Source organism: Botryllus schlosseri, chromosome 8 (assembly GCF_051294905.1).
Source record: "Botryllus schlosseri isolate E-star chromosome 8, Bs_hap1, whole genome shotgun sequence".
Classification (NCBI taxonomy): Eukaryota; Metazoa; Chordata; class Ascidiacea; order Stolidobranchia; family Styelidae; genus Botryllus; species Botryllus schlosseri.
In genome coordinates, this window is record NC_137243.1 from 23,176,611 (window position 1) to 23,204,574 (window position 27,964).

Sequence of the window (27,964 nt, forward strand, 5' to 3'; positions counted from 1 at the left end):
TAGAGCCGGGGAAAAACCTATTTTTTGGGGTAATTTGTACTAATTAGAGGGAATCTGGCTTAATAATGGTGAAAGGAAACCACACCTATCGATTTGCAAAATTATTCACTTTTATGGCGGAAATTCAACGCAAGCAACTACTCCTCTCCAGATGTGCCTTCCTATTCGGTTATTTCTAGCTAAAAATATGCTTATATGCTATTTGAAATCTTTCATTTCCGTTCAAATTTTTCACTGATTTATGTGAACTAGTTCAGGTATGATAAAAGTGTTGTGGGGTGGCGCGCGAAAACATTTCGACTAAATGGACCATAAGCGTGGAGCAGCCATGCTGTATCTTTAACAAATAAGATTGGTTTCATGAACGTTGGAAGTTAGATAACATAACTTATGTATGCGATAAGTGTCTGCGTATTATTTGGTCGTTGCAGACTTTGAACTGGATTACAACATAACTGATAACAATATTAACCTTTATCCATTCAAATTTTCTACTGCAATGTTTTACTGTCCCAAACGGTTTACAAGATCCTGCATTCCTTTCCAGGTATCGAGAATAACTTCATGAAACGTGATGACACCAGAGACTTCGACTCAGCCTATCACTTCGGTTCGGTAATGCACTATGGGAACAAACATTTCTCGCGTAATGGTCAGGATACCCTCCAAGCCATTAGTGATCCTTCCATGGAATTTGGCCAGGTAACCAACATAGATTAATACAATACATACCAATGGTTAAAATTTGAAAACTGATTTTGCAGGCCGGTGAACTTTAAAAATCTCAATCAGCCCAGAATGAATTACAACAATGGAATGCAACTAACAATTTTCGTGACTTTAGTTTAATTACCAATTTGCTGCTGTGTTTAGATATTACACCGGGTGTGTTTGGCTCTCCTGAGATTTCTGAATGGTTAAATCCGCCAAATCAGTTTGACTTTTGGGTTTAGTTTGAAAGATTTCTGGATTCTATGATACTGCCATCAGTATCTAAATTGTACAATTAGGATTTCGTCAAATTTAGTTTGGAATGTCTTCTTTCGCCTTCACATATTGTTTGGGGTTACCATGTCGTGTCATACTTATAAACATCCCTCTATCCATCCACGCAGCACCGTAACTGCCGCACCCCAAACCCCCCCCCCCCCAATTGGAGGGGGGCGAGCTCGAAGGGGGCCCAAAATTATTTCGTCAACTAGCATAAATCATACGGTATTTTTTGAAAATTTATGCAATTCTTTAAAATGCATTCAAGTAGCCATTTATCTTTATTATTGGGTATTGGGCCGTTACCGCGCCACGACCCACCAAGACATACAACCAACTTTTAGGCCGTAGGCCTATAACATACGACTCCAAGAAGTGTGCCAGAACGATCGGCAGCGAGAAAACCTTGGCCGAAAAGGTCTATGCTAAGACTTCGTTATATATACAAAATACATATAGGTTTAATTGTCCACAGGCGCCTAAATTATTATTATTATTATTAATACAACAACAGTGGTGCTTATAGCCTGATTAAGGCTTTGTGCTCCACGACATGATAATTCAACGGTTCGGTTCAATGCTTTTCTTCTGGTCTTTTTATTTTGTTTCTTGCACTCTCTCAGGCACGTTTCATCACTTCATCGGTTCTGTTGCTGCCGAATTATAGCTCGGCTCACTGCAGTTGGACTTTTTAAGTCACTGCTTAGCAGTGAGGTCGGCGATGAGGAGCCCATATAACCTCCGACGCATAGTAGTTAGTCCGAACCGCTGCCATTGGTGTCTCGTGACGCTGGCGCTTAACCAACTGCACCATTCGTTTCTCAGGCACCTAAGTGACTGGCGCCGAATGTTCTTGTCTTTGCAATCTGAACCTCACAAGACAAATACCATCCCGCTGGGAAAAATTTTATGCCAGTGAAGAAATACCAATTTGAAATCGTGTGCGTCTCTTAGTTTAGAAGCCTACGTTTGGGCGATTCTATATTTTTTGATATAGCAGACTGGAAGTCACGAAATAACATCATGCAACGAAGTCATATCAACGGTTCCGCCCGCCCGAAGATGTTTAATTATTATTTACGGGCTCTCCCGTTTTCAAAACACTTCACGCACATCTACCGGTAAATCTAATTACGTGAGTAGAGAGGACAATAAATTGATAGCATAATATATATGCAATCGCCGATCTGATTTACCGATTTTATCATAAATTATCGAAAATTTTCGCGCTTCGCGCTGCCTCACAATACAGTACAGATGATTTCGTGACAAACGCGAACAACGTGATGGGAGGTCGTTTTACACCCTATGGGAGCCCAAGACCCACGTTTTTGAGGGCCTGACGAAGTACTGTTTCGTTCCTGCCAACGGGTATACGCCCAAAGATGTGTAATTATTATTGAGTGGTCCTACCTTTTCAAACACACCTCACTCTGCTCTACCGGCAAATCTGATTACGTGAGCAGAGAGAAGATCAAAATTGATAACAATATATATGCAATTCCCGATCATAATGACCGATTCAATCATGAATTCTAGAAATTTTCCGCGCTTAGGCGAGAAAATCTGATTCACTAAACAAACTCCCAATGAATATGAGAAATAGCGGTAAACAGTGTATCGCCGGAGGAGGGTCTGGGGGCGAAGCCCCCCAGACGCTCGGCCTATAACCCTATAGGGGGGGGCAAGACCAAAGTTTGGGGGGACTGACGAAGTGCTGTTACGGCCCTGCATCCATGCATCCATTCATGACATTAGATGAGTCGAGTTTATCAAGTTAGAAAGCATCATTTGCAACAATACGTTGTAAATTTGACTCTTCAGTCTTTCAATAATAAAAAGCCTTCGGATTCGTACGGTTTGGAATTGACTATAAGTTGTGATCGATTTTCCCAATGATTAATACATTTACCGCGGACTTAGCTAAGACTCACTCATTTATTCTATGCTTCCCGAACTACAGACTCGTCAAATCTCATTGTTTCTTCAGAGAGTTAGATTTTCGACGGAAGATATCACACAGCTGCAACGAATGTATCAATGCGACGTCACTGTTACCACTACTACTACATCGACCACCACTCCAACGACCACCCCTTCAACGACCACCACTCCGACGACCACCACTACAACGACCACCACTCCAACGACCACCACCACTACAACGACCACCACTCCTACGACCACCACTCCAACGACCACCACTCCAACGACCACCACTCCAACGACCACCACTGCAAAACCTTGCTTCAATAGACGTCGGCGCCGTCGATGCAGGAGATGGAGGCGCAGGGGATATTGTCGTCATACTTATGTACGTTTCATGAGGAGAAACTGTGCAAAGGCATGCAGAATGTGTCGATGTGAGTATGTGAAAACGTCTATACATGTCATCTCCTACACGTAACAGCACTTCGTCAGCCCCCCTAAACGTTGGTCTTGAGCCCCCATAGGGTGATAAACCGAAATGCTGCGGGGCTTGGCCCCAGACTCCCCACAGGTTATTAGTCGTGTTTGCCGCGACTTGTTACCGACATTTATTGTACGGTCTGGTGATGCGCATTACTTCGCCTAAACGCGCATAGCGCGAAAATTTTCAACAATTCATGATTGGACCGCGCAATATCATCAGGAATTACATATATGCTGCTATCAATTTTTTATCCTCCCTACTTACGTAATCCGATTACCCGGTAGGGCTGAATGAGGTGTAGGCTATTGGAAACTGTAGCGCCCGTAAATGATATTTAAATACTTTTGGGCGGTATAATAACTTCATTACATGATGCTGTTTGTGGAACTTCTGTCAGCTATGTCAAAGATATTGGATTCGCCCAAACTTACTAAGCTGAAAGACACACATGATTTCAAAATGGTATTTCTTCAGTGACAACTAAATTTTCCTTGCGGGTAGGCATTTGTCTTGTGGGGTTCAGATCGTCAGGACAGGAACATTTAGGATCATTTAGGCACCTAGGGACAAGGCCTATGTATATATATATATATATATAGATATATATCGAAGGGAAGCATATGGGCGGTCCATTTTGGCACATGAATATCCTTTGAAAAAGTTGCATGAATTTAAAAAAACTCTATAATTTATGCTAATTTACGGAATAATTTTGGGCCCCCTTCGAGCTCGGGCTCCTTCAATTGGGGGGTTTGGGTGCGGCAGTCATGGCCCTGCGTACAACATCTTTGCATACATGCCCTGCCTACATATCATTATACGCAAGTCACTACCTTCGAGCCACACTTCATATCGAGTTGTTGCACATTGTGACTCGAGTCAAGTCGAGTCTCTCGATTTTTGAAGGGGACTCGAGTCAAGTGACGTTAAGTCGAGTCGAGTTATGGGACAACTCACAAAGTCATCTCGAATCTCTAATCATTAATTTTTTCAAGATGATTAAAGTACGTATGTATTGTATTAACAGGCACAGCACAGTGGAGCTTATCGCCTTTCTAGGCCTTGTGCTCCACGACATGAATTTCATAAAGTTCATTGGTGTTTTGCTTTTTGTATTCTTGGGAACGTCTTTCAATCTCTCTCGAAGTCATTCTTCATTTTCTCTCGCTCCCATGCGTCCCCATCGTGGTCTTTGCTGCCGACTTATAGCGCGGCTCGCTTTCAGACTTGGCTTTTCAATGCACCACCGTAGTAGTGAGGTCGACGATGAGGAGCCCAGATAAACCTCCGACACGTCGAGTAGACATTGGTCAGAACCGGGATTCGAACCAGCGTCCATTTTGATTAAAGTACAGATTGAGTCGCTATTTGTTCTGAGTAGAGTAAGGAACATCGAGTTAATTAAACCTTCGGTGGGGCGTCGTATGGCTCACATACCTCGGTACCTATACGGACGATCAGTGATACCAGCAGGCAGCGCGCGGTGTCGTCGACACCGACTATTTTATGAGTTGAAATTGACTCGAAAGGCTTCGAGTCACGAGTTCATCCACAGTTTTGAGACGCCGAGTCAAGTGAAGTCATTTTTGCTGAGTAAAACGAGTCAAGATTAGATGTATGAAAAAGTTGACTCGAGTCCCACTATACATGTGTGCTATGTTGTGCCAGTGCACTGCGCAGATATCTGTTGATTCGAAAGCGAAATTTTCCACAGTCAGTGATTTACTGTAGGATTCCTAGGTCTGTAGATATGAAATCTATAACTTGCCTTACCTTTTGCTTATTCAGAAAGTGACGAAGATCAGATGAAGGCATGCCTCCGATTGAAGATGCAAAATATCAGTAGAAATGTCGAGAGCATCGGAAACATGACTGTCAACTTATGTGATGAATGCTATCGGACGCACAACCTCTCACAATTGCTTCAGTAAACCTAGTATTAACGTTTATTTCCTCTATATAGTTAACGTCAAATGTGTCAGTACGCATGCAATAAAAATTAATCAATCGGTAATTGCTCGCTAATATTCTATTTACGTAATCCAACATGCGCTACTTACGCAACGCAGTATGATAAATTCAACGAAGTCGAAATGTCAGTGTGCGATCGGATGGTAGGCTACTAAGTAATATTCATAAGGTTATTTCGATCACTACTCCTCATTATAAGGGGGAGAGAGAGAATCTTTATTCGACAGTGGTGTAAATGAACATTATACTTCACCATAATGCAATTATGTAAATATGATAGTATGGTTTCATAGTAGTGTAGACACATTGTGGTATGGACAAATAGTAGCCTATGAGCAGAAGGCTCGATAAAAGAGACTCATCAAAACCAAGCGACCCCACCCAGGAGTGTCTTACTAACCCAGGGGTGGGCAAACTTTTGACCTCGCGGGCCGCATTCAACATTTGAATCCATTCGCGGGCCGCACTATATAAAATTGGGATTATAATCCAATATTGGTATTTGATTATATAGTAAGGACAAGGAGATAATATATATGCTTAAAGCAAACCAGACATTGCTTTGATGATATTGACACGCGCCAGAAACAGTGGCGAGATTTCACAGGCTGATCGACCTCCATAACCAATTTGTCAAAACTATAGAGATGAAAGTCGGCTGTCCTGATCTTGGAACAGGATTGAAATTTAAATCTGTGAGCAGCGATCTGTTCATAGATTTACTAATTCCACTTTTGGTTCACTTCCAGGACACACAATGCTGACAGCATTGTAACCATGTCAGCTTCAAACACGCTTCCACTGTGTGTAGATAAAATATAAATACCCTAATTCTACGCATACAGAAACGAGTTTACCTAAGACACGCGCGAATCGTTGCATCACTGAAATAATTGAAACTGGAGTGGCCAATCTGAAATCACACTCGTGACCGAAATATGTCAATGTCGCTTAGGATTTCTGTGATGCTCAGCTGTTGAACCCTCTCAAACTGCGTGGGCCTTGAGATCGAGCTGCCGTGCCAAAAATTGAACATAAAAATAATATAGGAAGTTTTTACCTTATAACAGTGGTTCTCAAACTTTGTAAGACACCCACCCCCCATATGATGGTGAAAGACTTCGCGTCCCCCTTAGCTAGCAAACTTAACGGATAGTTTAATGGCATGGAAGTTTACGACTTTGGATGAGAGATTGTTAAATATGAAATTGAGGCTAAATAACGAGCAACCACTGCTTTAGAATTATCATGGTGAAATGTACTAAGAATTCGATTTTTAGTACGCATTTCATCAATATTTTTAATAAGTTTCGATAGAGTCTCGCGGGCCGCACAGAACGTTGTTGCGGGCCGTGGTTTGCCCACCCCTGTACTAACCCATCAGAGGTGATCAGAATCAACCGTCTACTTTTTCGAAGTACTGAAGTAGTTTTCTTCCACTCCAAGTAATTACTCAAGTAAATCTGAATTTCCGCTACTTCCACTTGTACTGCGAAATATTTTTTGATTTACTTACTTACATTTTGCTTTTTACAGTGTGTCAGGTAGAAGAATTACGGGCAAATTTAGGGGATATGAGACCGTAATATATAGCAACACAGGACGTGTCCCCATGTGGAAATGTGATCCGTGACTTTTGAGCTTTCAGCGCGCCGCCGTTAAAGTGTCATGCACAAAAGACATGAAATGTATTCTCCGCTTTTGAAAAAATGCATTTGTATCCTAAAGTGCATGGTATCAGTACTTAGAGTCTTTCTAATTAATTTGATTTATTTTGCCTCGAGCACGTGCATCTTGAAGCTTAAAACCAAATGCAGTAATACCTCTATATTCCGGAAGTAAAATTGAATGTAAATTGTATTTTTACAATCTAAGAAATTTACTAATCCCGCAAAGTGGTGATGTAGTATCCGACACAACTCTTTCGTACTGCTTTTCGTTTCAACTGCGGGCCTTCATGGGATGGCGCCATTCCATGACATTTTCTGAAACGGAAGTTAAGAGATGCTGTTCTATGGAAGAATCATGATTTGCATTCAATGATGCGGTCCAATTCATATCCTGTGGAAAATGTTCACCCCGTGGATTTCGCATCACAAATCCAGCTCTCCGCACTGTCTGATCAACTCTGCAGTTTTTATAGACGTGTTAGCGTCGAAACCTGTAACTAACCAACATAAAAGAATCGCAAATGTATATAAATATACATAGCACCAAGGAAAACAATTAGAAGTCAATTGAATAAGATAACGCCACGTCATCCAGTCATTGCCAATACAATTTAGCGGTAGGATGAGAGTAGTGTGTCAAAACATTGTTTGCTAATTCACAAGAATTGAAATTATGAAGTTCAGAAGGTACTCCATATTATGAAACCAACATCGGTGATCGAATTATGCACACGGCTGAAATAGTGTTACTGTACTTCGTAACAAACTATCGAAGTATGGTCGTTGATAACTAAGCATAAACGTCAAGACCAAAGTTGAAAAGGTCCGCACATTTCAAATCCTCGGGCTTACATACATTCTGTCATAATGTACATATCTAGATCAGAGGTTCTCAACTATCTTATGGCCGTGGCCCATTTTCGGATTTGAATATGTTCTGTGGCCCTCCTCTTATCCTCTAGAGCAGGGGTGGGCAAACTGCGGCCCGCAACACCGTTGTGTGCGGCCCGGGAGAGTCCATAGAAACATTTTAACAATATTGATTAAATGCGTACTAAAAATCGCAGCAAACAATACGCTCATATTGTTAAATTTATTTCACTGGAAGCTTTCCGACTGGCTCTCTTCAGCAGTGAACGCCAGTAAATGAGATTAACCAAGTTCGAAATATAGGAAGAATTTTGTCGTTGTGACGTAATAATGACAAGTACACAAGTAGCGAACGGCAGTAAACAGCGCACGGTTACGGTACAGCACACACAAAATCAGCTGTAAAACAGCCGAATGACAAAACAACACTAATGGAAGATTCCCGGCGTGTAGAGATGTTCCTTCTGGCGGCAGAGGATCGGCTTTTGCAGCTTTATAATGGTTGATTCAAGGACCTTTAAATGAAAAAGAGAACGACCACGAGCAACTATGGAAAACTGATTGATATTGTAATGTTTTGCACACTCTGGGTGTTTCAATAGGTGCTGTCCGATGGCAGAATTACATGTCGTTACTTGGTCATAATCACGCATGGTAACTAGGGACTGTGATGATGAAGCAGACATGTGATCACCCTGCGAATTCCTAATTTGACGTGGGACATGTTGACGAATTCCTTGTTGCAAGCGTTGAGATGTGCGACCCACATACCGACTGTCACATCGGCACGTATATTGGTAAATTATGTTACTCTGATCAATCGCAGGAAGCGCATCCTTACCAGAGATGCCACTCCTGGGTTTATCCACCCAGATCTGGGTTTTTTGAGCATCACCTGGGTTTCTGGGTTTTTATCCTTGAAATCTGTTTTTTTTTTCAACATCCAGTTCGCCAGGTCAGTTTTACGCTCGAAAATTAAATGTTAGATTAGTATGGTCGCAATATCGTAAAATACACGCGCTTCAGTTCGCCATTGTCGATGGATTTTGCTGTTATTGTAACGACAGAGTGTTGAGAATCTATTTCACTACTAAAATGAGAGTCTTCAGCTTGATGCGACGGAGCTTCATTGAATGGTAACTTCCAAATCGCAAAAAGTCATCTTCATATAGGACGATTGCCAGTAGCGAACTCGGCACTTGATGAACAATTGGGCATGTATCGATCAATATCATGTAACATGTATAGTATGCACAAGCACATGAACAGACCAGGTGACGATCCGACTAATACAATCCTATTGTTATCTGAGTATATTTATAATTCCAACAGGGACACTCAGAGAGAGATAGAGAGAGAGATAGAGTTAGTTAGTTGGGCACCCCTAGCAAGTTAATCAGAGGCATTGGTTATCAGCACAGTCGAACCCTAACCATAAGTCCCTTACCCTGACCCCGAATTTTATGATTTGACAGTTATTTATTTCCACTATACATTGGTCTGTGATCATTCCAAATAAAAGTGATTGTCGTAAGATCGAAAGCTACTTTCAATCTGTTCAGGTCGCAGAAAATAATGGAAATCATCCTTAGAAATAGGGAATGGATGGCATTGCATTGAACTTTCGCAGCGCGATGATATAATTAAGTACCGGACTACCGGTACACTATCATCATCTATTCACGCTGCGCCCCAATTGTATCATTGCGATGTGTCGAGAGGAAAACATGTTTTTTGTGCGATTCGCAGTGTTAACCAAGCAAAATATGTATTATGAACGGTTGTAAATTCAATATCAAAGGCTTCAATGACTGTATGAGTGTATTGGACGGCTATCAGGCTCCACTTTCACAGCTATCTCGTGTCTTTTGCGTGAAATATAGGATCTGGGTTTTTCTGGGTTTATTTCGCCTCCATATCTGGGTTTTTCCGAAATGTCCCAGTGGCATCTCTGATCCTTACGCGTTGCTGGTAGCAAAGACTTCGTAGTAAATATGACACGTGGTTCCACTTGTGGGAAACAATGACTAACGGAGGACTTAATCTGTTTTTCAAACCTGTTGCAAGCTGTGCCTATCCACGGGAGATGCAAATAAACTGGGCACCTTCTCGGTCCAAACGGCTTATCTTTGTGGAAATCTTGTATTTTACGTTCAATAGTTACGTTGACAATACGCTCAGGATATCCATTGGCAAGGAAAATGGATTTGATGGTATTTATTTCACAATCCAGTTTGTCATTACTGCAAATCATCAGGGCCCTGTGTACCAGGGTTCTTATCAAATTGATTTTACGTTTCACAGGGAAAAACGAATCCCATGAAAGATACTGACCACTGAATGTAGTCTTACGGTAGACAGATGTAACAAAATTATTGTTCATCTTCTCAACAAAGACATTTAAAAACGGTATCGAATTGTTATTCTCTTTTTCAATAGTAAACTTGAGAGAAGGGTGAAGGTTATTTAATTTGGCCAGAAACAAATCACATTGAGCTTCATTATTAAACATGACAAAAGTGTCATCAACATACCGATAGTACATCAATGGCCGATCGGCACTATCCAACAATCTCTTTTCATGAAACTCCACAAAGATGTTAGCCAAAATGGAGCCGAGTGGAGAACCCATGGCCAAACCATCTGTCTGTTTGTATATATGGTGCTATTAAAACTAAATTCAACACCGCAAGTCGCCATTTGCATAAGTTCTACGAACATGGATTTGGAAAATGGCGGAGATGGAAGCTCACCACCATAAAGTGCATTGGCGCAAATCTCTATGGTTTCCTCAATAGGGACATTGGTAAAGAGGCTCGATATATCAAAGGAGATGAGGTATACCTTGAGGACAGATGGTTTGGCCATGGGTTCTCCTCTCGGCTCCATTTTGACTGACATCTTTGTGGGGTTTCATGAAAAGAGATTGTTGGATAGTGCCGATCGGCCATTGATGTACTACACTCTTAGCGAAAAGAGTGGTTATACTCACCCCAAAAGGTGGTACACGAAAACAGAACTTACGTAACCCTGCCGGTGTGAATGACCAGAATCCACCCCATTCCTTGCGGTGTGTATCGGATATCTCACCCTAGCCATTAGAATTGATTGGGGCGGAATTTCAATATATACACCCCACTTGAAATCCTGCATCTTCTTCCAAATGGCACGCTTTTGCAAATAAACTTTCTTGATTGCATATATTCGATATCAATTGAACCATAATAACATAAAATGGAAACATATTTCGTGAAATAACAAAAACAGAGATCCCAGCGACGGAGAAAAAATTCACTGAAAATACTGCTCGAAGAACATTGCCCATGTAGTATTGGGAAGTCGCCTCCTCCAGGTTTCCGAAAAACACTCTTGTACGGCGAAGGCTGAGTCACTATCTTCAGCAAGAACTTGTGGCATCATCCTGAAATCAAAATGCATATTCACAACCCAAATAACAGGCACATATGCTAACATGCATAACTTAATGAAAGACCACAAAAATAGAAGCCATTACAAAGTATATATATTTTCACAAAGTACTTACAAAAAATCAGATGTTACACTTGCTAAGGAATTGCAGCACAGACTGTGGTCCGATAGGGTGAACGTACCGCTATAGGAAACATGTTCACACACGATCACTGTATGTGTGGGCAATTAGGCATCGACAAGATGGAAATTGATGGATAGTTTTCATGCAAGCCGCATGTAACAGGCAGACTTGGACAACTAGAAAACGTTCCCTTTTTCCAAATTGGATTGGAATTATATTACAACTACAAGTTTTTTTTTCGAATTAGAGTAGAATTAAAATTTGAGCTACACAGTTGGAAATCAGATTAAAATTATAATTCTACCTAACAGTTTTTTTCAAATTAGATTAGAATTAGAATTACTGAAATCGCCAAAAGTTGAATCAAACTCCGTTATCATCAAATCATAGTTCATCTTATGAGCATGAGAATAGCAAATGTCTACGGTACAGTAGGGGTGTTCAAAAATGACTTTTTCTTTCAAATCTACTGGCTACTTGATAAAATTGTTAGGTTACCGAATTGAAGCTTGCACACCAAATTTGGTTTGATTCCAACCAGTAGCCGCATTGCTACAGGAGAAGAAAGTTTTTTTATTTATTATATGAAAATGAACGAAAAAAGATTTAAAATTTTCTTTTCACCTCATTAAATTGTTAGGTTGTCTATAGCAACAATGCTCAACCGATTTGGCTCAATTCCAACCAGTGGAAGCGGAGTTATTGCCGTCACAAAATTTTGGATTTGAATAAAATAGTATTTACGGTGAACGATTCTTTAATCATTTATGACTGTTGTGCCCACCGTAAATACTATTTTATTCAAATCCAAATTTTTCGAAATCAATAACTCCGCTTCGGCTGGTTTGATTTGAGGCAAATTTGGTGGGCATCGTTTCTATAGACAACCTTACAATTTCATTGGTGAACAGAAAATTTTGAATTTTTTTACTAATTTTTAAATAATAAATAAAATAACTTTCTTCTCCTGTAGCAATGCGGCTACTGGTTGGAATTGAACCAAATTTGGTGTTTAGGCTTCAATTCCATAATCCAACAATTTTACCAAGTAGCCAGAAGAATTTGAGGATAAAGATTCATTTTAACACCCCTACTGTACAGCAAGCTTGGCTTGTTTCGCACTATACAGTTCTCCTGTAGCATTTCCAGGAAAACCAGACATTAGATTAGACTTAAAATTAGATCATAGAAAGATTTCATACATTCGATTAGAATTGGAATTAGAGCATAGAAACATTTCACAAATTAGAATAGCTTCAATTAGGATAATTAGACAACTAGAATACTAGCAACACCGCCTATATCAGAAATAACTGAATACATTTTTGAAGATTCTTGCTGTTAAGTAGTGTCACATGCCATTAGTAATTTTATATTAGTCGCGAAGATTCATATCGCAATTTTCAAGGTAGAATCCTCTGAAAATCTGCGTACCATACTTGACTATTTTTTCAACATTTCTTATTCTACTTCCACTTGGCGTAGTTTTGACTTGTATTGGGAACTGTTGCATCTACTTGTAATCGAGTATAAATTGACGGGGTATTTCTACATAGACTTGAGTAGCAACGCTAGTAACTTTGACCATCTCTGCTTTGGTTTACTTCATATATGCGACTACGAAAGTTGACATCAGGTGTCGTTAACAAAGTTGTCATACCTGCTGGTTTGATAACGAGTCTTTCAGTTGTCGCAGCATACTCCTAAACTCGGTTAGTTCCAGTGATATAATCTTGCTCTTGGAGCATGCAGTCTTTAAGCAGCATCCTAAAATTTAAAAAATAATCAGAGAAAGAGATGCATGGACTTGATTTAAATTTGACTACTTGGTATTAATCCAAAACACGAAACGTTTTCTAGTTGGGCAGTATTGACTTTCAGAATGGATTCAAAGCGACCGCAGATACAGGTCTGATTAGGAAAACTTGACTTGCCTTAGCCCAGTGGTTCCCAACCTTTTTCGACCCATCGCCCCCTTTTCAAGGTCAACACCGATCATCGCCCCCAAAATTTCGTGTACCGAAAATTGGGCATACAAACTGTAATCACCGGCGGGTTGACTAAAAAAAAAAAGGTCAAATTTTCGGCTCGATGTCTAATTAGACACACTTTTGTAACTAAATTTCCGTGGGTTGACTAAAAAAAAAGGTCAGCCGTTTTGACGCGTCATCGCCCCTCTATCGCCCCTTCCTATTTTCGCCCCCCGTCGCCCCCTTTGTCCATTTTCGCCCCCCTGTCGCCCCCTTCGTCATTTTCGCTCCCCTAGACTGCCAAATCGCCCCCTGGGGGGCGATATCGCCCACGTTGGGAACCACTGCCTTAGCCTATACATGGAAATTTGCAAATTAGCTGAATGATAATGATTACCTTGGAATATAAGCTGTTTGATAACGATCCTTTACTGTTTCGCAGCATACACTTCCACCGTTAAATGTGACGTCGATTTGGTTGAAATTCCATGATATTAGCTTGTATAGCAGCATCCTAAAATTGAAAAAATAACCATGAGGCATACGGTAAACGTTTAGTTGACAATTTGGATTGGATTCGAAAGGCCCACGACATCCGAAATGTGTACTGATGTTGTAGCCTTGACTTGCTTTATGCTTGTAAATAAGCGAGTTAAAGTACAATTTTGTAACTATCCTACGCATAGTATATTACTCACCAACAACATATTTGATTTCACATTCACAGAGTAAGAGTCTGCTACTAATAGCAATCAGTCCTTGAATCTAACAAAAAGCAGATTTGTGCATATGCACAGATCGTGTGTATGTCATATCATGAATCAAGAAGTGCATATATTATGATTTGTTTATATTGATCGAAAGGATAGTTTGATAAACTTTGGCAAGGCTATGTTTGCCTCTTCATATTGGTCAAAACATTGAAGACCCAGCTAATCCGTGCATTGTTGCACACCGAGTTGACCGCAGTAGTGCGCATTGCTACTCAAGCCATAGATGTCAATTTCTACTCAATGACAAGCATATAGAAGTGGCTACGTCAAATCCATGTCAAGCTGCTTCAAATTAAAATAAATATATGAACAGAACTCAGAGAAGTAGTTTCAAAAGAAGTAGTCTGGTTGATGGGTCACATACTCTCAACAGATAGTCTGAGTTGGCCACTGCAAAATGTGTTCAATGAGGTAAGCCTGTTCCTAGTCAAGTCTCTCATATTCATAGTGATAGCAATATAGCATCGTCATATTTTCACCCATGTCATAATATCATTAACATTTACTGGCCCCAATTTACGGGGATCGAAAGCTTTCATCAAATGTCCATTGCTCACCTCAGATACCATTGCTTCATATGCTTCAGCCCTTTGCTGTTTGTATGTTACACTTGTTTTCTCATGAGGAGAAATCAATAATTTCATTCTTCAAGAGCCCCAAATTTGCGATCTTTGCCCATGCAAGTCCGAAGTAGAATAGATAATATGTTTACCTTCCTACCATAACATAACATAATATATAATGTGTATATAGCTCAGTGATAATGACAGGGTGATAGGCCTATAAACATAGCTCTGCATAGTCAGTGGTAGGCTACCCTTTACACTTAAACAGGTCGTGATGTGCTTTGGCAATCAATATAACGACAATCGAGTCGATTTTTTTTTCAATGCACTTACAAACGATGTCGCTCAAACCCAAATTACCGTAGTTTATAATCATAGTTTATGCTGGACCTGTCAACAGTATCTCCATTAGAGACATTGAGCTACTGTGTCTTGGAGATTGGTATCGGTACTGGTGATACAACAATTTATGTGAATTCAATGTATCGTCACTACCGGTACGTTTAAAATTCCAACTTGCTACATATAATTCTGTTCAGTGCAGCTGCGACACTGAGTAACAGTCTGAATCGGATCTGTACTGGAAACGCAACGGAACAAATGTTCTTTACTACAATATTACAGATACGAAATGTAACTCACCATCCAGATATTTTCAATCTCGAAAGAGGCTTTCTTCACAGATTCACGACGACTAATTCGGTCAGTCGATAGCCAGTCTGGTCTCTTCAGCGCGGAAATACGGCATATAACGAAACATTTTAGATAGCTGTAGCCAAACATAGCAGCAGCTGTTCTGGTGACGACGGTTTGTATATTCCATTATGATGTGACAATTGACTCACTGATGTAATAACTATATTGAAGTTAAGGATCTCCGGAATATTTGTATGTATACTATAATTGATTTATCGGAAATATGGATTTGATAGCTGTGAAGCTGCAGATTGCATCATAATAAGCTTCAAAAAGTCTTGCAGTACTAGATTTATCTTCATAGATCGAACCATTGATACGATCCGAAAGCTGTATGCGAATTGTCGGTTAGGCTTAGTGTGCAATTCATAAAACTACCAAATAGTGAATAACACATCAATATAGATATGAAAATAACCAGGAAACTTTGCCCAATTTAGTCCCTCTTTCGCCCAATTCAATGATTGTTCCGTGACGTAACCTGGTGTTCCATTCTAATTTGAATTCTTGCTACGCCCATATTGCGTACTGCTCATATAAGTTTGTGGCTGAAATTTAACTCCTTCTAGTATTCCCAGCTCTAAATACCCTTAACCTGCATTATATTGTGGTTATACACTAATGCTGTGCGGAATAGGCCCGATATATTTTGTACATATAGGCTACGTACAATGTACATTGTACAATTGTGCATTTGACGTGACATGAAAGAAATTATAAACCAGTATCGTGACAACTTCTTAATGTGTCGTATTTTTGCCACACACTTGAGATACATCGGCCACACTATAGTAGACAGGGTGAAATTTCAGCCAAAGTACGAGTACCGCAGTGCACGATAAATGTGAATTACAATATGATATTGCGGACTTAGCTATCATTCATTCATGTCAATGTAGCACACGTATGTTATACAACGAATGCTTATTTGTCACTGAAGCTGAAACTATATGCGTAGGCGAATTTACTTGATCGAACCGGGTTAAATCCATAAAAACTGAACAATGGAACATTGCCGAAGCCTACCCAAGAAGCCTTAAAGACATGGACAACAATAAAGTGGGTGAAAACACGCATTTTCGGTGGATAATTCAACCCCAAAGCGAATATGTCCTACACGACCTACAGTTAGACACAGCAGAGAAGTTCTCAAGTGCCCATACAATGATCAGTACAGTGATTCGACTGAATTTTTAACAAGAATGCAGACTTGCCGCACCCCTGCCTGCTTAACCAGGCTTCTGACCGACACAGACTTAAAACTTCAACAGTAAAGTTTTGTGGAAGCGGCTAGCGCGGATTGAATCCCAAACTTCATATTTGTCTGACAAAAGGTGTAATCTTTAACAATTCACCCCAAATGCCAATGCTTGGGGTGTATATCTTATGGTATATGTGTGTAGGGGTGTGTTCGGCTCATTTCCACCAATAGCTTAGGTGTAAATGACAAATTTAGTACCCAATAGGTGTGATGACCCAAAACACACCCTACGCTAGGGTGTGAATTGCGAAAACACACCATTTTCGTTTACAGTGTATCGCTATGTTGATGACACTTTTGTCATGTTTAATAATGAAGCTCAATGTGATTTGTTTCTGGCCAAATTAAATTCCCCTCACCCTTCTCTCAAGTTTACTGTTGAAAAAGAGCATGACAATTCGATACCGTTTTTGGATGTCTTTGTTGAGAAGATGAACAATAATTTTGTTACATCTGTCTACCGTAAGACTACATTCAGTGGTCAGTATCTTTCATGGGATTCGTTTTGCCCTGTGAAACGTAAAATCAATTTGATAAGAACCCTGGTACACAGGGCCCTGATGATTTGCAGTAATGACAAACTGGATTGTGAAATAAATACTATCAAATCCATTTTCCTTGCCAATGGATATCCTGAGCGTGTTGTCAAACTAACTATTGAACGTAAAATACAAGATTTCAACAAAGATAAGCCGTTTGGACCGAGAAGGTGCCCAGTTTATTTGCATCTCCCGTGGATAGGCACAGCTTGCAACAGGTTTGAAAAACAGATTAAGTCCTCCGTGAGTCATTATTTCCCACAAGTGGAACCCCGTGTCATATTTACTACGAAGTCTTTGCTACCAGCAACGCGTAAGGATGTGCTTCCTGCGATTGATCAGAGTAACATAATTTACCAATATACGTGCCGATGTGACAGTCGGTATGTGGGTCGCACATCTCAACGCTTGCAACAAAGAATTCGTCAACATGTCCCGCTTCAAATTAGGAATTCGCAGGGTGATGACATGTCTGCTTCATCACCACAGTCCCTAGTTACCATGCGTGATTATGACCAAGTAACGGCATGTAATTCTGCCATCGGACAGCACCTATTGAAACACCTGGAGTGTGCAAAACATTACAATATCAATCAGTTTTCCATAGTTGCTCGTGGTCGTTCTCTTTTTCATTTAAAGGTCCTTGAATCAACCATTATAAAGCTGCAAAAGCCGATCCTCTGCCGCCAGAAGGAACATCTCTACACGCTGGGAATCTTCCATTAGTGTTGTTTTGTCATTCGGCTGTTTTACAGCTGATTTTGTGTGTGCTGTACCGTAACCGTGCGCTGTTTACTGCCGTTCGCGACTTGTGTACTTGTCATTATTATGCCACAACGACAAAATTCTTCCTATATTTCGAACTTGGTTAACCTCATTTACTGGCGTTCACTGCTGAAGAGAGCCAGTCGAAAAGCTTTCAGTGGAATAAATTTAACAATACGAGGGTATTGTTTGCTGCAATATTGAAGTTCTGTACTTCGAAAAGCCTGTACTAAAAATCGAATTAGTGCAGGGACTTAATTAACTTTTTCTTGGTATATTACACCATGATAATTCTAAGACAGTGGTTCTTAAACTGGTGGGCGCGCCCCCTTGGGGTCGTGGAAGTATAGATAACTAACCTACGGATAGATGCGCAACACGTGATTCTGATGAGATTTTAATGTATATTATCAGAATCAGCGCGATTGTAGCTTTCAAATAAATTCAGCTTTATTTAATTTGAGCGCTCGGGTCGTCACTTATGGGATAAGAAATTACGTCGCCGTTTCATGCTGAAATCTGCCGTCTGTAGCATCTCTCGACCGTGAATCACGTGTGGCGAATCTATCAGTAGGTTAGTTATCTATAATGAAAGCATCTGAAGAGGGGCGCGAAGCTGACCTCAACTGAAAAATGTTTCGCGTTCTGCGCGATTTACGTCCAATTCATAGTTATTGGTCTGTTATTAGTCTGAATTACATATTTAAAAATCTCTCATCCACAGTCGTAACCTTCCATGTCATCAAACTACCCGTTAGGTTTGCTAGCGTCCTGGTTGCGTTTGTGATATGACGATAAGGGGGCGCGAAATCTTTCACCATCATAAGGGGAGGGGGCGTGTCTTAAGAAGTTTGAGAACCACTGATCTAAGGTAAATACTTAATATCACAGCGGGATAGCTTCAACGAGATTGGCATAAATTGGATCACCAGTGGGATTTCAGATTGGCCACTCCATTTTTAATTGTTTCAGTGATGTGCTTATAAAAAACAATTCGGGCGTGTCTTAGGTAGATTCGTTGTCTGTATGCGTAGAATGGGGGTATTTATATTTTATCTACACATAGTAGAAGCATGTTTGAAGCTAATATGGTTATGATGCTGTCAGCATTGTGTGTCCTGGAACTGAACCAAAAGTGGAATTAGTAAATCTATGAACAGATCGCTGCTCACAGATTTAAATTTCAATCCTGTTCTAAGAATCGGGCCAGCCAACTTGCATCTCTTTAGTTTTGACAAATTGGTTATCGAGGTCCACCAGCCTATGAAATCTCGCCAATATATGTTTCTGACGCGTTTACGATACCATCAAAGCAATGTTTGGCTTGTTTTAAATAAGCACATATATTATCTTCATGTCCTCACTATATAATCAAATATCAATATTGCGTTTTGGTTTATAATCCGAATTTTATATAGTGCGGCGCGTGAATGGATGCAGATGTTGAATGCGGCCGGCGAGCTCAAAAGTTTGCCCATCCCTGCTCTAGAGTCATAGTCCTGGTCAGTGGGACTTAATTGCCGGGTTGGTATGCCTATTTCTCTAAAATATGCGCATTTTCTCATAATAACCATATTTAAATGCAGGCCTGCAGGGAGAAGTAATCGGACGAAGCGTGACGAAAATTATCAAGTTCTTATACATCTATTAAAACAAATTAATTTCTGGCCCCTTCGAGCTCCCTTAAATTGGGGATTTGCGGTACTAACTCTTGTGTTATACTTCCTTTGTTCCACTCACGTCGCGAAACCCAATGAAACTATCCCTCATCCAGGGTGCGATGGGGGTTTTTGTTCCAGTAACGTCGTGAATATTATAACCATTCCAGGCCGAACTTCAACAAATCGTTTGGTGAATGGGATACTACAGATAAGTGGAGAAAGAATTTTTTATTATGCTAGCTGTAGAATGTACAGAGAATGACCTGTAGGAAGACCGCCCAGCAAACACAAAACCGTAAAAGTATCATCCGGGATCATCTCGATTAGGTTCTGATTTTCTAAGTGTCGAGGGAGTGTCTAAAATACGTAGTAGGATGGTCTTGTGGTTATATTCAATCAGAATAAATTCATACTCAGTGTTGTCCCATCTCATGCATTAGGCTTCGTTATATCCGGTAGTTAACCTAATAATGCAAATTTTCTATCTCTCGCGGGTATGACTAAAATACGTAGAAAGGATGACTTTGTCGGTACATTCAATCACGATGAATTCCTATCCGGTTTTGTTCGATCTCATGCGGTAGCTTCGTTCTATCCATTAGAAAACAATGTTCTCCCTTCGTTTTATTGCGTGAGGATGTCACCGGTGTTGTATATTCGTGTTGTTGCTCTAAGGTCGAACAGTTTTGTTTCCTTCTGATATATATCGTCGCAGTGGAATCAAAGTGACTTATGTCCATTTTACACATTTTGAGAAAATTGACTCGAGGTAAAATTTTCATATTCTTTCATCCATATATTGGCCCTGATTGACTTTGAATTAATGAAACTGACATAACCATGGCCAAGATATGGCCGAAAATATTGAAAAATTTTCAAAAACTTGACTCTTTTCAAGCTTTAGAAATGGACCTTGAAAATTTGAAAACTGGACATAAGTCACTTTGATTCCACTGCGACGATATGATCTTCATTATATATATATTCGCTCTTTCGGTAATCTCGCATGTTCAACGAGTATGGCTAATAGTTTTGTTCAGAGAATAACTAAATAAGTGAGATGTTGTACGTTCAGGAATATGATTATCGATGCGTGACTTCTAGAATATTTCGGCGATTCAAATTTTACGTCATCGCGCCGGACAAAGATTTGACGCGCAACAGGTCGCACCCAGGCATAGTTCGCTCTTTCTGTATGGTAAATGCCGTAAATATATAGGAATTGTGACTGACTGAGGTAGCGGGTTAAAGGTATATACGCAGTAGCATATAGCTTATGGGGTATTTCGAATTGCCTGTAGTATATGACGCCTAGAGCTGTTTGACTTTCTGCAAAACAGGTGTAGACAACTATAGAAAAGTTTCAGCTTTTCCAGGTTAGAATTAGAGCTAAACCGATTTTTCCGAATTAGATTACAATTATATTGCTGGCATTTCGCTCTAATTTAGTGAAATTAGACCACTATAATTATCTAGTTGTCCAAGTCGCTTCAAACATCTGAATTACCGGCAGTGGCGTAGCAGCCACTTGGCGGTTCTGGCTCTGCGCCAGGGGCGGCAGGCTCCAAGGGGGCGGCAAATGTGGTTGCACAGTGAGAAAGAGAGATAGTTATTGTTTTCTTTTTCACCTGCACCATCGAGATGCTTTGACGACGGAGATGCGATACGGACTTTTTTTTAATAATAAGGTCATCTAGTCTGCACCCCCGTTTTTCCCTCTGTGATTGCTGAGCGCCTAGCGGGATAATCGCGGATACCAGTTATCGAGTCTTTGGTCTGACCCGGCCGGGGATCGAGCCCACGACCTATCGATCAAGAAGCCGGTCGCATCACCATTATACACTATCTCGCTCGGCACAGTGTACACAGCCGGCTAAAAGAAGCGTTAATGGGTAGTCCTATAGCTGGCGTCCCGTGCGCTAAAATTTAATCAAGCAGGTCTCAATCGAAAGCTAGAGTCGCGCTGATTCCGAAAACACGAATTAATATGTTAACATGGCGATGAAACCACTCCGAAACAGCCGTCAATGCCGATTGTTCGGAGAGTTCGCAAAAAAAAAAGGAGAATGCCTGGCGAACAATCAGAAGATGCTGGCCTCAGTGTTGTTGAAGAAGTTAGACGATGCATGTTTCAAGCTTTGAACAGATTTAAACTTGAAGCTGAAACTAGGTTTACCGACATACACCACTTAAATGATATGTTTGGATTTTTGAACTCCCACGCGCTGCTGCAAAGCGAAAGTCACAATTTATTCACCAGCGCTTTTAGAAGCACTTATGACAACGAGGTGGACTTTTTGGAGTTAGCTGCGAAAATTGTCATGCCTTATACCTTCGAATCATATAAATCAGAAGATTGTTAGCTTTTCGTACAAACCAATATGAGGCCTCTAGAACGGACACAAATTAAGATATGATCATATGAAGTTGTTCAACTTGAGATTTTAAAAGGGTCAAGAGGCCGGTGCAGAGCAGTGAAACCACGTTTGATCGTAGTGCAACGGCGTTTGATGTTTTACAGTAGTTAGTTAATGCAACGCTACTTGATTCGACACCATATTTATGCTCATGTCTGAAACTTTATCCGACCATTGGTGTTTCCATTGCGAGCTGTGTGACGCGAGCTTCTCAAAGCTCACACTGATTAAGTCTTATTTATGTTCTACCATGAATGATGATTGGTTATCAGCTCTATCCATTCTGTCTATAAAAAGAGACTACGTTCAAAAACTTGAATTAGAGGATGTTATCACTGATTTTGCTTTAAGGCGGCTTTTGATTTTCTATTTGCGCAATACAATCGTTCGCTACTTCTTGTCTTTATTATTTTTGGCCTTATTAACGATGAGATGGTGAGGCTGAGACGCGGCCTATTGTTTGTAATTATTTTTATTGACAAGGTTGCTTGAACATGAATCTATGTCGAAATTTGCTGCGGTCTACTTAGGGGAGGGGGGCGGCTTTTAGGCGAGAGCCAGGGGCGGCAGCACATGCTGCTACGCCAGTGATTACCGGTACCTATACCTATACGGCATATCATACGGTAATATTTATGCTTGAATTTTCTAGGTATATAAGTCAATATAGATACATACCTGTAGAACACTGATTCGTGATTTTATAAAAGTTGGTGCAGGAATGGACATTTTCAACTTGATGTTGATTAATGGAGCAAAATTTGATATTTGAGTGCAATTATACCTCGAATCCAGTGACAAGATTATTAATCGTTGAGACCAAACGCAGCTTGTATTTATGTTGGCCCAGAGAATTTGGCTAGCCAGACCATATTGATAGAATATGGTCACAGTAAGATAATATTTTGGGCTAATTTACATGAACTTTCCAACATTTGATTTGATTTGTCCGCTAAAACAGTTGTTATTCTGCTTTCGAATAAGACCTAAATTGCTGATTTCAATGGTAACTGTGTTTGTCAAAGGCTGTAAAGGTAATTTCTTTTCCATGTTAGATGTTTGTTTGTTTGTTTGTGGTGTTCATGGTGGTGGTTCGACTACACTGGTCATTTTACACCAGGCCGGTTCTTATTATTATCATTCCGTATCTGCCCGATTACCAGTGAACTCGGCACTTAGTGAATTCGGCCGCACAAACTCGGCACTTGGTGAATTCGGCCGGAATAGCGGTACCGGTCACCATGATTGGTTACTGGAATGTTTGCCGGTGAACTTGGCACTTTGAGTGGTTGTCAATGTTGTACGGGGGTCAGGGCATGCGTAGATCACACAGTCAATGCGTGATTAGATCACAGATTGCGTAATCGCGGGAAATAACGCGACGCTCTTCACTTGGTGAACTCGGCCCTTGGAGGAATTGGCACTAGAACACCTTCGCATTAGAAATACATATAATATGAATGAACAGTATCAAAAAGGAAATTTAAACGTGTCGTGGCTCGCGGTAGATCTCGTAATCTTGGGATCCGTCAACCCTGTTATCGAGACACCCTAACTCCAGAGTGGAATCGTCTCTCCAAAGGCAAAAAATAATTTATTTTGACGTGATCATGCGAAACATTTGTTGATGAGGAACACTGGCTTGTCGTGATCGATAAACGAAGAAGCGCCGCTTGATCTTCCACGGTTTCGATCTCACATACAACGCCAAGATCCATCTTCTCAAAACTTACACGACACAGGCCCGTCACTCACGCCATCGATTCCAAGCAGACAGCGCGTGGTCGGTATATGAGCGCTGCGTTATTTCCCGCGGCTATGCAATCCGTGATCTAATCACGCCGTGACTGCATGATCTACGGATGCCCTGACCTCCTTACAAGATTGACGAATCACTTGATAATACTATTATTAGTTTAATAATTCATATTAATAGCTGTTAATACACTTCATTACAAAATTTCCCGAGGGCCGAATTCACCAAGTGCCGAGTTCATCGGCAACCATCTGCGCACTTATAGCACGGCCCACTCCTAGGCTTTTTAAGACGTGGCGAGGAGGAGCCTAGATAAACGGCCAACACTTCGGTAGGAATTATGGAGTCGACGTGTCAGGCTCGAACCCGCAATTCATTGGTGTTTAGCTATAATGGAACGTACCACTACGTTACCTCGCCATACCTTGTAAAATGGGACCGTAGCATTTGGCATTTCGTGTGGCAATTGACTTTTGTGTGGAAAATTGTGTTTGTTTCAGAACTCCGAAACTTTTATTCCGCCATAGATTGTATATGATAAAACGATATCGGAATTGATCCTAGAATAATTCCAAAGCCACTCACCACAAAGGAGGATTTAAAGAAGTTTGATGACATATTGAATGAAAGCAAAAGCCTTTGCAAGATATGTGGTATGTTGAATCTGTTTTGTTATTTTTAAATACTTTGTTGTGCCGATAGCAGACGGTATATATAAACGTAAGATGTGGAAGGTATCAAGGTGTTATGTTTATTATTTTTAGAAATTCAGTCAGTCAAAGTGGACGATCGTATTGCTTGGATTATATTTAGGCTTATTTTAGCATCTTTGAGATGCAACTCTGAATGTGGACGGTCATGAACAGTCAACTAATTCCGTTCCTATATTGACGTATCAGACATTTGCACTCGTACTGTTGACGGCGACAATATTGGTCATTCAGCAAGAAGCATCCTGAAGAAGGTTCCCAGTCTGGTGTAGTTATAGAGTCGGAAAGAATGGGAAATACGCTTTCATCAACCTCCATTTGAACAAGATCACATATAGTAAGAGACATTCATGATATGCTGCAAATGTGACTGTGTTCTTTGTCTAGTCACCCCACTCATGTAATTATTGAGGCTTCATGCCAGGGTTGTAACCAAGTCACAAGGCTCCGAGTCGCAAGTCAATCTCACTTTTATAGTTTTGACTCGAGTCATTTTCAATTCACCACCGGGTCAAGTCCGAGTCCAAGTCAGCGAGCAGGGGTCCAAGTCCGAGTTATGGTATTATGACTCGAGCCAGAGTCTAAGTCATTGTGTTATCTGCTCAGTTTCCAATTTAAGTCTTGTTAAACCAACTTTTTATATTTTTTTTTGTGATATCGAGTGGGTCGCATTTATAATATACGAATTTTCCTTACTTTTAGCAGTTTTACCAGTATCGATAGACGAAATCCCAATAGCGATTTGCTGTACTATTCTTTGAAATAACCATGAAATGTCGGTCTTGGCCGTCTGAGTCTCAAGTCATGCGCAATGAGTCGAGTCATTTCCGTACTTTGAGAAGATGACCCGAGTCAAGTCGAGTCAACAGAAAATCGTGACTCGAGTCTTACAACTAGGGCCATTTTTATATGACCTTAAAAAATCAATTATATGACTTTATTTTTGGGAAAATATGACTTTATATGACTTTATGCAAAAATCGTGTATTTTTTCATGTAACCAACGTCACTCGTGGATCTGACGAGTAAAACATGAACAACATAACAGTAATACACATCTATTTTTAGTTTAAACCACTTTTGTAGTACAGTTTCGTGTAGTGTGGAATGTTGGAGTCTTTAAAGTTAGGATTTGGACGTAAAAATGACTTTAGTAAGGAAAATTAGCGCTCCACAGACGCTGATGTTGGTTGACACTTCTGCAGTTTTGCATACAGCGCTGGTGAAATGTCTTGTCTTTGTAGCTCTATAATTTGTTTCACATCGTTTTGTCCAATCGGTTCTTAAAGTAATTTTTGAGCTCAAGCGGATCTTTTCCGAAATCAAGGGCATTTAAATCAGCATGAGCCTCTTTGATAGTGTACGTACAACTTTTCATTTTAAGTGTCAAGTTTAAAATAATGTTGTAGTGGAGGCATATTTCTGTTAACTGACTCGTCAACTTTGGATCGTTCACTGAATCTTTGACGCTCTTTACAATAACTCCTTCAGCTTCCCATGCGTTGACTATTTCTTTCACTTGTGGAAGTCTCTGAACTTCAAATGACGTCCCACTTCAGTGCACAGAAGTAAAACGGATTGTGTAGCAAAACAATGCAATGTGTGACCTCATAGGTCTGCGACTATAATGTTTGCCTTCGTTCAATCAGAAATTACCTTACTTTCTTGGTGCGTAATTGCTTCAATTGGCACTTTTTATTTAAAGTATACAACAATATGACTTTATAACTGAAATATGACCTAACCAGGAAAATATGACTTTATATGACTTTATAACTTTCTTAATATACCCCATATGGATGCGGTTTTTGCGGTAAAATTGATTTCACGACTTACTGATGCATAGAAAAAAATATGACTTTAATGACTTTAAATGGCCCTACTTACAACCCTGCTTCATGCAATGAGCATTTACTTTGAAGATAAATAGTAATTAAATAACTGGTTGGTGGTACAAAATTTTAATACTGCTTTCAAAAGTACCTTCATGATAAACGTTATTGAAACCCGAAGAACTTTTCGCGTGCCAATTAAAGAGCTACCGGCATGATAAAGGAAGCAAAACAGAGTTTAATTCAAAACCAGATGGAGAATTTTGACGCATTAATGTCGAATTTAGAAATAACATCAATGGAGCCAGAACACAGCAACAATGCAGTGTATAATAACAGTTGCGTAAAACAGTATGACAGCGTGACACAATTCTTTAATTATTTATTATAGTGGTGCCCACCGTAAATACTATTTTATTCAAATCCAAATTTTTCGATGGCAATAACTCCGCTTCCACTTGTTTGAATCGAACCAAATTTGATGAACATCGTTTCTATACATAACCTAACACTTTCATGAGGTGAACAGAAAATTTTTCTATTTTTTCTATTTATTTTTAAAATAATAAATAGAAACTTTCTTTTCCTGTAGCAATGCGGCTACTGTTTGGAATTGAACCAAATTTGGTGTGTAGGCTTGAATTAGGTAACCTAACAATTTTATCAAGTAGCCAGAACGATTTGAGCAAAAAAGTCATTTTTAAGAGCCCTAATGTCCATGTCAGAGAAACGTTTTAGGGTAGGCCTACTCACATGTCTCGCAGCGTTCTCTACATAATTGTCAATTGCGATACAAACTGTTCGCTTGTACTGGTAAAGCCATCCAACTTCGAATTGTAAAATGTTGGGAGTCTTGATATCAAATTTTTGAAAGGTGCACTTTGAGAAATTTTGGAATCTGTCAAATTATACAAAATTTTTAGCAAATTCTTTGACATATTTCATCTATTTGGGACTCGATCAACGCAAAAGAATTGGTAATTATTTTATACAATATATTGTATTTGTAGTTGAAGTATAGTAATAATTCTTATGGTTACCGCACTTGTAACGATTCACGGCCATAACTGGAATAATTAGAATGATGTAACTTTCAAATTGTCATGCATTTTGCAACAACATTGTTCTCAATTTTCAAGGTGCTTACCATTGGAGGAAGAATCACCATTAAGCCGGGAATTCACGATCCGTAAACGCGGCCGACTGTTTCTCTCCTCAAGCGGAAGCGACAGAGGAGAGAAACGAAGAGAAAAAAGGAGCAGAAATAGCAAGAGTGTGACAAGTCGCGTCCGTTCGCTTTAATGCGTATTTCCATCCGCGAAGCGCGAAGTAGTAGGTGGGAAAACTAATGGGCGTTTGGTTAGCGCTTATATAAGGTTGACTCCAGCGCTGTATTTGCTAAATGTTGCGGTGAAATAGGGGTGGTGTCATTTGGTATCAATATTGACTATTAAAAGACCATTTGTTAGTGGTCATGGATTTGTTCGGCCAGTATGCAGTAATTTCTGATGGTCACTTCCCGGGCTTCTGTTCTCCAACCCCTCATGATTG

At 40.1% G+C, this 27,964-nt stretch overlaps 2 long non-coding RNA genes across 2 annotated transcripts in view; both read left to right on the forward strand.

Moving 5' to 3' along the window:
• Nucleotides 1-27,964, forward strand: part of LOC145444506 (uncharacterized) — a 174,189-nt gene that overhangs the window by 41,462 nt on the left and 104,763 nt on the right. The gene's annotated exons all lie outside the window — the stretch shown is intronic.
• LOC145445070 (uncharacterized) lies at nt 24,859-27,945 on the forward strand. Its single transcript, XR_013916871.1, has 2 exons — nt 24,859-24,918; nt 27,553-27,945. It is a non-coding gene; the product is annotated as an uncharacterized LOC145445070 (long non-coding RNA).